This window comes from Abramis brama, assembly GCF_963993115.1.
Source record: "Abramis brama genome assembly, chromosome: 21".
NCBI lineage: Eukaryota > Metazoa > Chordata > Actinopteri > Cypriniformes > Leuciscidae > Abramis > Abramis brama.
In genome coordinates this window covers 19402053-19418981 of record NC_139983.1, presented here as the reverse complement: position 1 = coordinate 19418981, position 16929 = coordinate 19402053, and the positions used below count along the sequence as shown (strand labels likewise).

At 37.0% G+C, this 16929-nt stretch overlaps 1 protein-coding gene across 4 annotated transcripts in view; it reads right to left on the bottom strand.

Annotated features, from left to right (window-relative positions):
• b3gnt2b (UDP-GlcNAc:betaGal beta-1,3-N-acetylglucosaminyltransferase 2b) overlaps nt 1-15104 on the bottom strand; it is a 37275-nt gene extending 22171 nt beyond the window's left edge. The window contains exons 1-2 of one of the 4 annotated variants that reach the window (XM_084097693.1): nt 14415-14582; nt 1793-2902 (exon numbers count right to left, since the gene is read on the bottom strand). The gene's annotated coding sequence lies outside the window, so the exon portion shown is untranslated. The other 3 variants (XM_084097696.1, XM_084097694.1, XM_084097695.1) reach the window with 3 other exon arrangements.
• Between the last annotated feature and the right edge of the window lie 1825 nt (nt 15105-16929).

Here is a 16929-nt window from a genome sequence, read left to right as displayed (position 1 = left end):
TGATTGGCTGTCAATGTTTTTATCGTTCATCAGCTGTGGGGAAAAAATCATTCTGAAAGTGATTCCTTATAGCTGTGGTGTGGCCTCTGCTATTCTGTAATACTGAGAACAATTTTAGAACTATATCTTCATCATCTTTTATAGTTATCGTTTTTGGTGTGTGAACGCCTTTAGTCTGGGACTAGGCATAGGCAGGTGACTAGGTGACTAGGCATAGGCAGGTCTGTGAAACCAGGGGATAGGCTAGTTTCTCAATTTGCTGGTATGATATGTTCACCCAACACCAATGGCAGACTGCAAAGTACCGCTCAAAATGCCAACATAACCAATCATCAAAAAGAAATATATATATATGACTATAAGACATGCAATCATTTTTATCATAGGTCACTGCTTTCACTTTTGAGTACTCCCAAGTAGGATGTAGGACTAGTAGAATGACTTTCTTTTTCCAGGATCTCTCTTTCTTCTCTGTGAAAGGTCATTCAGAATCAAACAGGTCTAAAGAAATTTTCCTGAAGTGGCCACTGATTTAATCTTTGCCTTTTCTTTTCTTTTCTTTTTTTTTTTGCCTCTTCAGGGCACAGTCTGAACACATTTAGATTACAAGATTAGAAGTATTACTGATGAAAGCAAACACTTAATGTCATTAAAAAAAAACTACTTTTAACTGACAGCTGTAACAACAAATAAAGCTTTTATGGAAACAGGAAGCAACAATCATAAGTTTTATTATGAAGAATTCTTGTGGCTGGATTTATAGAGGGGAAGAACAAAACTGGAAGAGTTTAGAGGTCATTTAATTGACCAGCCGAACTTTGTTTCCCTAAAACTATTAACTGACAGTCTGATTCACTGTCCACCTGACTGAGTGCAGGAGTCACAATGCAAACCACATGCAAACAAGGAGCATACCAAAATGCTGTGAAAAGTGTTTGGGTAAAACGCAATGGAGATTAAATGATGCATTTAGAAGTTAAACGGGAAGAAGAATGTTCCTGTTCATTCCATGAACCAAATGAGCTGTGCTAAACAAACAGTTAGCCTACTCCATACCAACTTTGAAAGTAAATTCATCCCATGTACAGACACGATTAGGCAGGTCACAACCTGACAAAGATCACAAGTGGACTACAAACTAACGAGGTTTCAAGAAAACAACAATTATAATTTAAAATGGATAATAGGGAACAAATGATATCCATTATTATGAACTACTATTAAACCTGATTTGATACCTAACAAAGATGTGTGTACAAAACATAGCCTAACGTTACACCGTACGCAGTTTCCACGGGCATGCACCCTGTCAACGACTAAATTTAGACTGTTTTGGAGTAATTATTTCTCTGAACCAGCTTACAAGATGTTCGAATTTCCTGAAGATGTTTAATAGTTTTTAACCAACATTATGCAATCTGTGATTGTAGCTACTCTCTCCCCAGGTGACGTCAAACAGCCTAACAACCAAGCGACCTTCACTTTTAACCGGGGAAATGCTGAAAACAAGCCCACAGACACTTTAACTTGATCAGAAACAGTATTTGTAAATTGTAATCGCTCACACCTTTATTTAAACAAAGCTGTAGAGCAAATAAAATGCGGACTGTTTTAGCGGACCTGCTAACGTCAAAACTCACCCGCACGCGGAGGAAAGTCTCGCGCTCCTTACACAACATGAAAGTTACAACCGGAACACACACAGTCTTCAAACATCTTGCAAACAAACAGCGGAGCCCGAATTGATTGAATGCAACACTTAAGCTTTTATCTTTGTAAAGGTCATCATTACCTTTCAGCTCCAGCTGGGAGAGAGCGTGTTCACATCCTGCCTGTCTCCAGATCTGTCCATGATGCAGCCACTCCTCCCATTTCAGTGTAAAAAGCACAGGGCGGGGTAAACCTACCTCACTGTTTACCGCACTATTTACCAAACATTCACTTTGTTTACAGAGCTCTGTTCATCACTGGAATGAAAACTTGATTAGGCCTACCTGGAAAGGTTTTCTTGTGGCCTAAGTACAACTGGTTGATTTATTTGGGGTTCAGGAGGCTAAAGGTTATGGTTAAATTCTGGCGAATAATGTAGAATGTAAAAGGTAGTAAAATACTAGTCGTGTTTTGGAACTTGCAGTTGTCTCTAGCTAGTCACTTTGTTGGTAGACCATCTTGGATTAGCTACCATTTGACCACGTTTAAAGGACCAGCTAAATAAACTGGATTTTCTAACAGGGAGTAGCCTAATGAGCTGTTAATTTAGTTTTTTCACTGCCACCCCAAAACTCATCTAACTACCTCGACCAGGATGGCATACCAGATATAACCAGCTAACCAGTTTTTCACCAGGGATGTGTTGAAATTCACAGGGCTCTGCTGAATTCCCTGCACCAAGTTGGCTGAAGTATCCTAAGGTCAGATGTTATGCATGACTCTGCTGTCCGTCACAGGGGGGAAATAAGTCATGTTTTTTTAATAAATCTCAGTTTCCATTGTTTGCTCACCACAGACAAAGTTGTTCGTGCTGACACCTGTTGTCTTCACACAAAAAGTAGGCCTATATGTTCATGTTTGTTATTCTTTCTTTTCTATTAGTTCATATTACAGTTCAGTTTACACATTTATCCTTTCAAAATAGGATGTCTTATTAGGAACAATAGATGTGTTAGAAGGGCGTGAGCTGAGGGGGATGTGCTGATAGGTTTCTCTCTGTTTAGTTGTCATCAGAATACACAGGTGGGGCTTATGTGACAAAGTTCCTCACAGGTTTCCTGAGGAGCGTCATATGAATCCACCAATCACAACGTTGAGAAAGTATAAACAGCCCTTACCTCATTCCGATTATTTTTGCGGCATTCCTCCTCCACCCTACCTTTTTTTCAGCAGTCTTGAATGCAAGACCTTTCTGTATGTAAGAAAGTATAGAGTCAGTAGTCACACCACTCAAGATCAATTTGATTTGATTAGTGACCCAGAAATAGTGCAGAATCCTAAATATTTCTTATTCATTTTTCAAAATCCTAAACTTTTTAAATCTCAGATCTTCAATGAGGTTTCAGACGTTTGGACACTACTCTGTACGAATGTGAAATGGAGACTGAAGACCAACCTCTCTTTTACCCCACTGAGTTAAAAATAGACTTTCATATATAGACTCTAGACCACATAATAACATATAGACTAAGAATGCCCCCCTAACATCTGTCAGTCGTGTCTGCTGCATCTTTTCTGGGTTGTTTGCATGCCAGCCATGCTAGCAGCAACCTTAGATCCATAGTTATGCAAAGACTGAACTGGTTATAGCATGTGGTATGCACATGGGCCAGACAGGGATCATAGACTCAAAAACATCCGCACCAGTGATCTATCAAAAGGCCCTTCATTTACATTTTGCTCAAATCTGAGAGGGTGTCTCAGTAAAACACTGACCATTAACAACAGAGAGATGATTAAAACCATAGATAATACTGCACTGTTTTGCCAAGTTAAAAGGGTAGATGAGAGGAACTGAGTGGCTCATTAGCGGGTGATAAAAGAAAGATGTCAAGAGTGCTCTGTTAGTGTGATTAGATTAGTTAGAGAGGGTCAGAGAGAATGTTCAAGCCTTGCAATTTGTACCCTCAAATTCTCATTGAGTTTATTCTCAGAGCCAAGTTTCCAAATTTAGGCTATTTCTAGACTAAACAAGTTTTTTTTATTTTTTTTTATTATTATTTTTTATTGATGATGTAGCATTTACTAGGCAAATAAAGGGATAGGTCACTCAAAAATGAAAATTCTGCCAGCACTTTCTTCAGTGGAACATTAGAGAGAAAATATTTAGAAACATCTCTCAGTGAACTTTAAAAGTAGTATGCGTACATCCAAACATCACTTAAGCAGGGGCTTGATTAAAAGAAAACAGCTGAAATGCAAAAGAACCAGCACACTGCTATTTCTGCACCCAAACAAGTTTAATAAATTGCAACGTTTCGACCATAAGCAATCTTCGTCAAGCAAAGAAAACAACAAATATCAACAACTCTTATATCAACATGATGAACAACCTGACAGGGTCAATTAATCAAACATCCAATAAACCAATGAAATTCAACGGAAAAAAAATCTAAAGACATTTTTAACAAAGATTTATATATATATATATGTAGGTGTTGGCAATTATATGAAATAGTGTCAATCAAAAGAAACGCAAAAAGAAACATAAGAACATAAAGAAAACGCATGTGTATCAGTATATTCCGTATTAGCTCTTAAAGTGACAGCAGCCTAATATAGGCCTATACCTGTCAGAGTTCACCGTTACCAGAAGCCAGTGATTATAGTTTATAAAGTTTTAAATATGTATATTTTTCTCACAAAAGCGCATCGCTCTGCTTCAGAAGGCCTTTATTAACTCCCTGGATCCGTGTGGAGTACTTTTATGATGGATGGAGGCGCTTTTGGGCTTTTCACTCCCATTATAAAGCTTGGAAGAGCCAGGATATTTTTTTAATATAACTCCAAAGTGTTTAGCTGAAAGAAGAAAGTCATATACACCTAGGATGGGTGAGTAAATTATAGGATCATTTTCATTTATCGGTGAACCAATAAGAGTTCTGATGTGCAGCAAAAGATTGTTGAGCTTCACAAAATAGAAAGTGGCTGTAAGAAAATATTGAAAATTCTCATTTCTACCATCAGGGCAATATTTAAGAAGACTTCTTTGTTCCACAGGCAGATGTTCAAGTATGTGAGGTCATGTGAAAGGATATGTTCAGATTGTGTGTGTGTGTGTGTGTGAGTGTGTGTGTGTGTGTGTGTGTGTGTGTGCGTGCGTGCGTGCGTGAGAACATCCTGTTGTTTTGAAACTAATATGATATCATGGCAACAAAAATAAAATAAAATAAAATGTTAACGCAGTGTAAAACAAATAAGTAAAATGTCAAGCCTCCACTGTTCTCTGTCAACACTAAACCTTCTGTATAACAAACGTATTCTACTGTAATCAAAGAAACAGTTTCCTGGAGCAATGTCCACAATAGTTTATATGGTGGGCTTTTAACAGTACCCTAAAGTTTTAGATCATGTTTATGAGAGATTGAACCTGCAATCTGTGTGTGTTTGTTAGCAGACCATTTCCATTACAATAAGGCTGCCACCTCAAACCAAATTTGTGTCTTTAATCTTGACCTTCAAAAAAATTCAGGAAAAATGAACCAAAAAAAAAAAAAAAAGAAATATAGAAAATAAATGTGCCTTTCTCCCAAAACAATATATGTATATCAAATGTACAAATTAAAGTAAGATGAAAATATAGAAAATGCTTCTGTTTTCTTTTCTTTTTTTTTGCTTTGTTTTTTCGTGAAAGTATGTCTAGGTGTGTAATGGAGACCAGTTAGAAAGAGCTGTGTGAGTAAACCTCACTCTCCTGGCCTCAAGGGGTGCACTAGCGACCTAGCATCCTTGTTTAAGCGCCCGCCTACCATGCCTAAAACGTTGATTTGAATCCAGGAGTGCATCTGGCCTAGCCTGGCAAGCCAGACTACATCAAGATGTTTAGTCTGGCAACTCACCATAGACACGCTCACTCCGAGGGGCGGGATAAACGGCTGTCTTTCAAATTCCCTCTACACGCAATAGGACAACGCTTCAACCAACCAGAGCGTTTTCCCAACATCGAAGCTAGTTGATAGATTCATTCAACTTTTGCCATATCTGGCCGGCAAAACGACGAACACATCTTCCTTTTTTAAAGAATGACTTATGTGCCGTTCTTTGCTCTTTTCTCAAAGAAAAACTTAACTCCAAGTCCTCCAGAGTCGCGGACAAAGCCGATTCGAAAGACTGTTCTCCAGCAGCCGTCATTCTTTGTTTTCAAGTCGCAGGCAGGTAACCATCGCAACTCTGTCGTCATATGTTAAGCCCGCCCCACCTACTCTATAACCGACGTGATTGGCCTGACCCAATTTAGGTTTTTGCAGCTAGAAGGTCTATTGAGAGTTGCTAGACCCACCTGGCTGCGAAATACATTTTGCTGCCGCTAGGGTGCGTCTAGATTTCTAGGCTACATCAAAGAGTATAGAAGTACCTCTATACTCTTTGGCTACATCTGGCCCAAAATCTGCTGATGACAAAAATGCGCACTTATTATCTCTTAACCTCCCCGACTCAAACCTTAAAACCAAACATTAGCAGCAAATATTTCCATGCTTATGTGACCACCCTGAATTTAGTTGGGTCACAGGGATATTGGATTGTTTGTATATATTTCTTTCTTTCTTTCATTACCTATGTCTATTTCAGTTTACTTGTATATATATAAGTTTTATTACTGTAGTGAGTTTACATTGGGCAGCTCAGCTGCATCTTCCGAATTCTGGTTGACAGTTGAGAGAGTGGAGTTGCCGTGACGATTGTGATGCATCCTCAGACAACAAAGAGGACCTTTAAGCAACCACTAACTATTGTCTCTCTCTCATTTATTGTTAAGGTTAGTTATTAAATTCATTAATTTTCATATCAAATGTTTATTTACATGTTTTAATGTCATATATATATCATATACATATATGCTTTTGTCATAAAGAAGTTAATTTGTGTATACTTTCGAGTTCAGCCAGTTGTGTGAATTAACGTTAATGTTAGGCTAGAGCATGTCTGTACATATGGTTAAGGTTTCTGGATTTATTTATTTATTTATTTATTGTGATTTGATTTAAGTATCTATATGTTATATGTATTTCAATGTATTTATGAATCCTGTGATTCAAAGTGTCTTAATGACTCTGAAGTACAATGTTGATTAAAAGACAACAAAGAGGACCTTTAAGCAACCACTAACTATTGTCTCTCTCTCATTTATTGTTAAGTTTTTAAACTGCTTACAGTCCTCCCGACTGCCCGGGACCTGTAACACTTATAGTGCATTCACTGTTTTAGTAGAGGCCCAGTTTAACCATTGCAAAACTCTAAAATAAATAAATGACAATTAATACACTCTAAAAAATATTGAGACTCATGTTTGGGTCAGATATGGACAAACCCAAGCGTTGGTTAAAATGTTTTAATTGCATTTAAACCCAACGGTTGGGTCCATATTTGCCCCAAACATGGGTTGAAACAACCCAGAATCTTAGAATGTATTAATTCTGAACATTTTTACTTCAGTTGTGTGTTGTATAAAACTATAAATGCAGTCTTGTACATTTAAATAATTCCTGAGCATACCATCGTACAGACTAACGTTATCTAAAATTGCACATGGCTTGGCTGTGGTTCTTGTCTGATTTCTGTGGAACTCGGGGGTAACGTTAGTTTCAAGGAAATATGCACTGATGTGTCTTCACAGCTTGCGTGCAAGTTTGATTATCAAACACACAAAAAATGTATTTACGTTACTTCAAAATATTTGTATCATGACCCACTTTTGCATTATTAGATTAAGCAGTAAGCAAGGTTAAGATGTTAATCCACCAAGACATGCTGAGAAGAACAAAACGTGCTTTGTTCTCTGGTCTTGTGGCCAGCTCTCCTCAAAGGCCATTAAGCACTGAGCAACTCTGTGCTGTTTGTTTTGTTTGCTTACATGTACTCAGTACAGTAGCATTCTAAATGTTGTTGGTTCTATGAAACCCTGTAACCATAGAGATGATAAGGAAGAGAGCATTATCATCACCAGGGGAGACAGAACCACGGAAACGGAACGAGGGACGCTGAGTGTGTGTTCTGTACACAAGGCCCCTCCTTAAGCATTTTCAAAGAAAACCCTGTCGTCCCTTTCTGATTACTGCTTTGAAATTATGTTGCATTGTTCCAAGACAAATCCATACCGAGACCTTCTGTCATCTCAGAAGTGTGAGAAGGTTTGTTGTTGTTAATGAGCGCTCAAAGCATTTAAAGCTGCCCATGGATACAATACCAAGCCTTTAAACAAACACGCAGATATACCAACCCGCTCCCATGGCAATTTGGTGGCTAATTCGTACCAATTCATACGACCTCACTCGTACTAATTCGTACGATTTTTGCTCAATCGTACATATTTTACGAGTTGCCAAATTCGTATGAATTCGTACGAATTACCTACCCCTGACCCCACCCCTAAACCTAGCCATCACGTGGGTTTAGACAAATCGTACGAATTCATAAAAATTAGCCACCTTTTAATCACTCATGAGATTGGTTGTGAGATAGCGTTGGATACACAGAGCAAAAGACAGACTGCTGTTTACCATTTGAGACCATTAGCTCTGTTTTCTCCTAAGGGTTGTCTTTCTAATAGACAATAAGCACAGACTATTACGGTAGGCCTAATTTCCTCCATGACAAAAATAACCTCATCATCTAAGCTGTCTGTGGTCACACAGTGTGACTGTGCAAAGTGAGCGTTGTGGTACCGATTTCAGGTTTATTTGGGCTTTCCATTTACACACTACCGTTCAAAAGTTTTCAAGTTCAAAAGGCCAGTAAGACTTTTAAATGTTTGTGATATCTATCTTTTTATCTACCATATTTTTAAGTGTTACCAAACAATGACGCAAATAAACACCACTGTGATACAGTAAAAACAGTAATATTGTAAAATATTATTACATTTTAAAGCAATATATTTCAAAATGTAGTTTATTGCTGAATTTAATGCTTCCTTGCAGAATAAAAGTATTGATATCCTTTTAAAAGCATTGATTTCCTTTTTTAGATAAGGGATATAAGGGAATACATGAATAATAATAATGACAATTTTGATCATATAAAAGCAAAAAGATAAATCAGTTGTCTTTCACTTTCAGGTTCATACAGAAACTATTGTGGGTTTTTTGGCTTGTCAATACCAACATATAATTGAATAACATAAAAAATAGCAATGTTATTATATGGCGACCCAGATATTGATATAATATCATATCACCATGTCCATACTGATTCCCACCCCTATCATGATGTTAGATCTGGGACATACTGTAAGTTCCCAGAGGCATCTCTCACTCTCTCTCTCTCACACACACACACACACACACACACACACACAGCAGGGAAGTGGTTCAGAATACAGAGACTTTGACAACAGAGTCCTTCTACACGATCTGCCACACCTTTAACTCATTAACGCTGATCAATAATGCAGCGCTCTCAGTGCATTTATTTCACTGTCAGTGTTGCCAGGACAACACAGCAACCACAGCATCTGCCACAGGGGGAGATGAAAAGATCAGTCAGAAGCAATCAGAAAGAAAAGATATTATTAAGAGAAGGAAACTATTGAATAAAAGAGCCAATTATATTCTAATTTGGCATAAAGTCATCAACATATAGACGTAAAATATCTCCCATCTCTGTAATTCAGTTTGAGAATCTTGCCATGTACCAGATGCCCCTTATCCAAAGCCAATTACAATTCACTATCCATGAACACAACTATACCTAGAGGAACCTGACAATGGTGATTGTGCTACCTACCACCAAGCATCTATGCAGTTTTTCCTGTTTCTTTTGTGGTTCTTTGGTGTTAGTTTAGTATGTGACCTCACTCTGACTCAGGGTCAGTACCTCATCGTCTTTTGTAACATCAATCCACCAGATCTGCCGGATCTCCATACTGCTGACTATGGAGTGAAAAAAGAGCTTGTCTTTCAGCCTAGTCACTGATTCCAAGTGGGCGTTCTCAGTTCTCTCTGGCACAGAGGACCAGCTGTCCTCAAGGGGAACAGTCACCTGTGCCTAAAGAATTTGGCAAAAATCTGCCTAAAACACTAGAACTTTATCTTCACACTGGCTGAACATTTATATCTGGAACTGCATCTTTATAGGAAACCCTTACAAAAAAATAAGTATACTTCAAGTTTAACTTTTTTAAAGTAGCTATACTTAAGTAAAGTTCAAGAATATTTTTTAAGAACACTTTATGTATAACTATACTAATATCAATGTACTAGTATACTTAAGTTTACTATTTCATTACCCCTAGGGACTAAATTGGCCCACTTTTTAGTGTCTAAAAGTATACTTTAAGTGTAACAGTAGTAAACTTTGAGTACACTGCAAGTAACGTTTTTTGTTTGTACAGCAACTATACTAACAAGTGAATGTACAGGTATACATTTAGTTTACTAGTTAAATACATGTACAACACTTTTTTTTAGTTTGTTTGAAAGAACAGTTTGAATAATTCTCTCAGTAAACTAGTTTAGAAGTTTTATACTGTTTTCTTTGAGTGAACTTAACATCATACATTTAGTTTACTATTTATATTTTGCACTTTAAGTATACTACTATGTTCCTATTTAAGTATTCATTTTTTATACTTGAAATATATCTTTAACTGTAAGTAGATTTTAAGTAAATTCTTATGTACACTCCCAGTGGACTACACAAAAACTCACATAATCAGAATTATGAACATATCTGTTTTCTGTATATAAGTTTATAAGACAGTACGTAAATCTATGTGAAAAAAGTATTTAATAGGCTATTCAATCAAAAGAGTAAACACAACTACAAGCCAAGTATACTTAGAATACTTAATTATACTTTTAATCTCAAATCAAAGATTGACTTTAATACATTGGATTGAGACACTTTATTCTCTAACTATGGCAGCTGTTCGGACTAATAACAACTTATCTGTTTTTTTTTATCTACAGCGTGGCACTAGACAGGGCTGTCCCTTGTCACCCCTTCTATTCGCCCTAACAATAGAACCACTAGCTATAGCACTGCGTAACAGCGCTGATATTAAGGGCATAATGAGAGGAGGGGCTGAGCATAAAGTGTCGTTATATGCTGATGACATGTTAGTATATATGACTGACCCCGTGACCTGTTTGCCAAAGATGTTTGATTTGTAAAATTTCTTTGGCAAGATATCAGGATATAAAATCAATGTGCAGAAAAGTGAGCTTATGTATTGACCCTAATTACCAGCTCACTACAATCCAGTCCCTGCAAGTTAAATTATGCACTAACAAATTTAAATATTTAGGTATTTGGATAACCCGTAAGTTTAAAGATCTTTATGAAGCCAATTTCCCTCCACTTTTAAATTGTTTAAAAAAAGATTTAGATCACTGGAATCTCCTTCCCTTATCGCTAGGGGGGAGAATAAATGTTATCAAAATGAATATTATGCCCCGATTTTTGTTTCTTTTCCAGTGTATCCCCATCTTCTTAACAAAATCTTTTTTCATAAATATAGATAAACTTTTGTCCGTTTTTTTTTGGAATGGTAAAAACGCGCGTATACGTAGGGAAATTCTGCAACGTCACCGATTACATAGTGGGCTTTCCCTACCCAATTTTCAGTACTACTATTGGTCTGCCAACATTAAAAACATAATGCACTGGATTCATTTTTCTAGAGTTGAAGACCCAGGTTCCAAGTGGCTAGAGCTTGAGCGTGCATCCTGCACACAAACATCTTTACATGCACTAGCCTGCTCTAAAATACCCTTTCCAGAATCCATATCAACATACTGCATAAATCCAGTGGTGAGGCAATCCCTCAAGATATGGATACAGTTCAGACGGGCTTTTTCTTTAACTGAGATGTCCATAGATACCCCTTTGGTGGGAAATAACATGTTTGCTCCCTCCATAACTGATGATGCTTTTAAAATTTGGACTGAAAAGGGACTGAAAACAGTCAAAGACGTATATATAGGTGGCACCTTTGCAAGTTTTGAACATTTGAGAACACATTTTGACATTCCTAACTCACATTTTTTTTAGATATTTACAACTTCGCAGTTTTGTTTCCGCAAATGTTCCATCTTTTCCTTTGATATCACCAGATTCCCTTTTAGACAAAATACTTAAGATGCCCCTTTGGCCTGGGGAGGTTGTTGGTAGGTTATACTCTATACTCAGCATGGACAATTTGAAACCATTAACATTAAAACATCAGTGGGAGGAAGAACTGGATACAGAGATATCAGATGAGCTATGGCAGGCCGTTCTCAATAATATACACTCATCTTCTATCTGCCTACGACATACCATTATCCAGTTTAAAGTTACTCATCGTTTACATTGGTCAAAAGCAAAGTTGGCTAGAATTGCACCAGATATTGACCCAGAGTGTGATCGGTGTAATATAGAGCCAGGCACTTTGTCACATATGTTCTGGAGCTGTCCTAAACTGTCTGAGTTTTGGGAGTTGATTTTTGCTTTGCTTTCTAGAGTATTGCATACTCATATTGACCCATCACCGATCATTGCCATTTTTGGAGTAGTACCACAAGAACTTGGCATAGGCAAATGGGATAAAACAGTGATAGCATTTGTAACTCTCTTGGCCAGACGCATTATTTTATTGAAATGGAAGGATAAGTCTCCACCTGTATTTAAACACTGGATTAACGATGTTATGCACTATTTAACACTTGAGCAAATTCGTTATAATTTGCAGGGTAATAACATTAAATTCAGTAATATCTGGCAACCTGTTCTTACATTAATTGAACAAATGGACTCTAATGACATTGTATGATGTGATTGTTGTTTTCCTCCCCCCTTTTTTTTTTTTTTTTTATCTACATAATATGTCAATATGTATGCTGTGACTTGATGCCTCTTCTTCCGTATGCTGTGATTTTGATGCATCCCCTTGTGTGTTTTTTGTGTGTGTTTTTTTGCCTTTACACTAGTGGTGCGATGTGGGTGGGTGGGTTCTGGGTTGTTAAGTGTCTGTTGTTTGTTGTATGTTAAAATACAATAAAAAGACTTTGATCAAAAAAAAAAAAGATTGACTTTAAGTATAGGGCAAATCTACTTAGACTTTTCTGTCAGTATAAGTCAAGTATACTTAAGTGTCATTTTAAGTATTACTGAGAAGTACATCAAGTATATTTCTGAGAAGAACATAAAAAGTAGACTGAAAGTAGGCTATACTTTCTTATTTTTAGTTTAAAAGAAGTATACTAATAGCACACTTGAATAAACATATTTTTTGTAAGAGTATCTTCCAGTATAAGGTTAAGTTTAGACGGAAATAAAGGCAAGTTAAAATGGTCGAGAGCTTTATTGCTGCTCATTATTCTATTATATTTTACACAGACAAAGATATGGGAAAATCAATAATTATTAGATGTGGTTTGGCCCTTCATTTTCAGTGAAGACTAACCTAAAAGCAACAGCAGACAATGACATTCTAGAGACTTGTTTGCTTTCAATTATTTACTGACAGTAGATTATAGAATTCTAAGAATTCCAAGATCATTTACTGAAAGTTCTATATTATTTATGAAACTAAAGTTTTGAAGGTCAAAAATCACCAATGAGATCTTTAGTTCACATCTAGTTTGAATTGTCTCTCTCAACCACTTTTCAGTAATGAGATTAATGCAGAGTAAATGGAGACTTTTATGTCTTGCTTTTTCTGCTTCTCAGATTTATATAGTAAGCTCACTTGTCTTCTCTAGAATTACAGAAGATATCTCAAAATTAAAGTGTAACTATATACATAATGTTTCAATTTCAGTCAGACTAAACATAATGGTTATCATAATTTTCAATTTCATCATCTGTATAGTCCAACTGAAATCTGCCAGTCCAAACTTAAGGTAAGGTCACATTTACTGTTATTTACTCGTACATCTACAGTTGACCTTGGCATTGAGCGCATACGCAGACAGATATGTGACGGACGCAATACAAGCAAGGTATCATAAATACAATCTGTATCAAGTTTTTGTTTTGTGCATGTATACTTGCCAGATTGAACACTTTAACTTGATTACAATTTAAATGTACTTATCGGTGTCACACATTGTGCTCAGATTTGCACGCACACACACACACAAAAAAACCTTCTGCAATCATATGTCATAGATTAGGAAGAATATGAATTCATTATCTGAGCTCTCCTATCTACATTAAGGTCCTATCTACATAGCTCTACTCCTTTGTCAACCATTCTAATTTATCTGGATTTTAAAGGTTTAGTATAACATCTGAGACTAAATGAAACATTACTAAGAACTGCTTTAAGTCTCATGAGGTATGAAATTAGGTCATCAAGGCTATTCATATATTTCATTATAAGCAGCAGTACAAGATTCGGATCACGTTTTATGAAGGAAAGTGATCTGATGACTGCTTTATAAATAAACAGGGCATGCCACAATCCTAACATCCCAAGTCAACACAACATAAAGGGATTTCAGCACCAAATTCCCTAAAGAACATGAGACAACAAAAAGATTTCCAAAAGGTTAGCTGATTTAAAATGTGAACAGTGAACGTTACACAGCACCACCCCTCTGCTTTCTCTCTCCCTTGTCCTCGCCTATACGCAGCACACAATCCCTATCCTGGAAAAAGAGAGCGAACCCATAAATATATGCCCTTTTAATTTCCAGCAGTCATGTAAACAGGCCTGGGAAGATTCTGAATGTTCCATAGACAAGAGAGAGGAAGAGGAAAGAGCGCAGTAGTTTACTCACTGTTTACTTTGTCCAGACTCCTCTCTCCAGCTATAAAAGGCAAAAGTCTTCAGCCTTGATCTCACTCCCAGCCAGCTAAACGTTCTTCACATGCTCTTGACCATGACTTGACTTTTGTGTGTGTGTGTGTGTGTGTGGATTTGGTCTTGAATGCTTGCTACACAAGATACCCAGAAAGCCAGTATTGCAAGACACTATTTATGGAACCAACAGTGCCTAAACTACACACACCTAAAGGTCAGAGGGCAAACTCTCTTCAGAGTCTCGTCTCGATGGATTCACAGAGAAACGGACAAGAATTACACGGAGAGAATAGTTTGGATTCAGAATGTTCCTCAGAAAATGAAGCACCGTGGAAATTATCAAGGGGAGAGAAAGAGAGAGAGAAGAGAAAAGAGAAGGTCCCTGTGAGATCTAGAGCTCTGATTAAATCCGGAAAATAAAGGAAGCCTGTGTTCTTAGAGTAGCCAGAAAATTACCCAAGAACACAATTATACAATTATGTGCAGTCAGTTTCCCATATCCAACAGCATAAGACAAACCATGAGAAGTGATTTTTTGTGAGAGAAAGAGAGAGAAACAAGATAAGACAGAGAAAAGTGAGATAAACAGTAAATGAGTAAAAATTTCAGTAAAAGATAATGAATGAGAACGATCCAAGATATACCTGGCTCAAATCCTCTTTCTGTTTCTTTTCTGGTGCTTTTGGCCATGATGTGGTTTTGAACAGAACAGGAAGGAGTTCAATCATGCATGCAGCATGTGTGCAGTGCAGTGCATGTGCTTTTCCTTTTCTGTGGCTTCACAGGGGAAATATCAGTACCTTCACTGCAAAAAAAAAAAACATCACAAGCATTTTAGTGCTATTTTCAAGTTCAAATATCGAAACATCCGTAAAATAAGAAATAGTGCAAAACTGTACATGATAACAAGGTATAGTTCAGAAACTGAAAAATGCTGTCACTATTTACTTGCCATAATGTCATTTAAAATCTTATGCTTTCTTTCTTCTAATAACGTAATATTTTTGAAGAATTGTTATTATTAAATTGACTTTGTTTTGTTTAATAATCATGCTGTTGATAAGGATCCAATCTATCCTTGTCATGTTGCAACTAAACCCTGACAATTATTATTTTATATATATGGTTGTATTATATTATATTTAAAAAAAAAATGTCAAGTACTTATTTTAAGGATGTTTAAATATTTTTACTGGCACAAAACACTAATTAAGAAAATGTTTTTGTGCTTTCTGACCTCACACATTTATAGTAGAGAGCGAGATATTGACTCTCCACTGACACACTCACACTTCCAAGTTAAAAATACACATTCATACATGTTTGGCTGCAGTGGGAGCAAGACTTGTTTACACAAACTGTCCTTTTACAGAACACAGGGCCCTTTCACATCCAGATTAGAACAAGAAAATCTCAGTCTTGTCCAAGAGCACACGTGACGTAACAGTGACACTCCACCCAGACGACGTTGAAGAGGGCGATCATCATTACGGTACCAGACTTCAGGATGACTGTGTGTTTATTGAAGTGCTCATGGGTCTGTACATATTAACCTACACAAGTCTATCAACATATTCTGTAACTTTCCGTTATTAATTGCTGACCTTGAGTCAGGAATTTAGCAAATCATTGACTAATGTACTCTGGATTGTATGACCTCCACTGGAAAACTTTCTCGCACACTTGTGTGAGAGCATTGTTTTGAGGAACTTGTGATTATGGGTCACATCTGCAAAAGTGTGATGTGACACCTTTAGGGAAGTGCAAAAAGAGGAACATACAACTCAATGCTCATAATCACATGGTTTACTTCACGAGTATGCAATGCAATACATAAACTCCTCAAACATCCGCAATGACCAAATGAGAAAGACTGGAAGTGAGGCAAACTTCTAACGACAAATAAATAAGTGCAACATTTCACAAGGTGTACTTGCAGTCTTTGCACTTCACCATGTCTACTTACATGACGTATTTCCTGTAGGCATGAAGATTGAAAGTGTATATATAACTTATGATTACCCGATGGGACACACTTATAGTGTTGCAAAAATGAAAGTGTTTACAGATCTATTTTATTTTCAATACTTTGCATTGAAAATAAACTTCTAATTGTCTGTTCAGTAGTCGCTATGTAACTAACAAGACAAGATTTTAAAATTGTGGTGCTTAAGTGATAAAAAGCAGTTGCAAATGCTGTACAAAATACAATCTACTCATCTTTGCACCGATAAAATGAGCATATAAAAATATGCACTTTTTGGTCATGTCTGTTAAGTCCATTAGGTTTCAGAAGGGTGCTCGCGAGCGCCGCCCTTGCGGTCGATATGAGCCCTCAACGCGCATTTTTGCCGAGCCCGTACTGGTGCGAGCTCCACAGCAGACTTCTTCCCGACAGTCAAAGCTCTGTTACATCACGAAAGTGCGGACTCGTAGGAAGAGTGTTTAGGGTGCCATTTGGGATAGGGCCTCAAGATAGTGTGGGTTTAGTG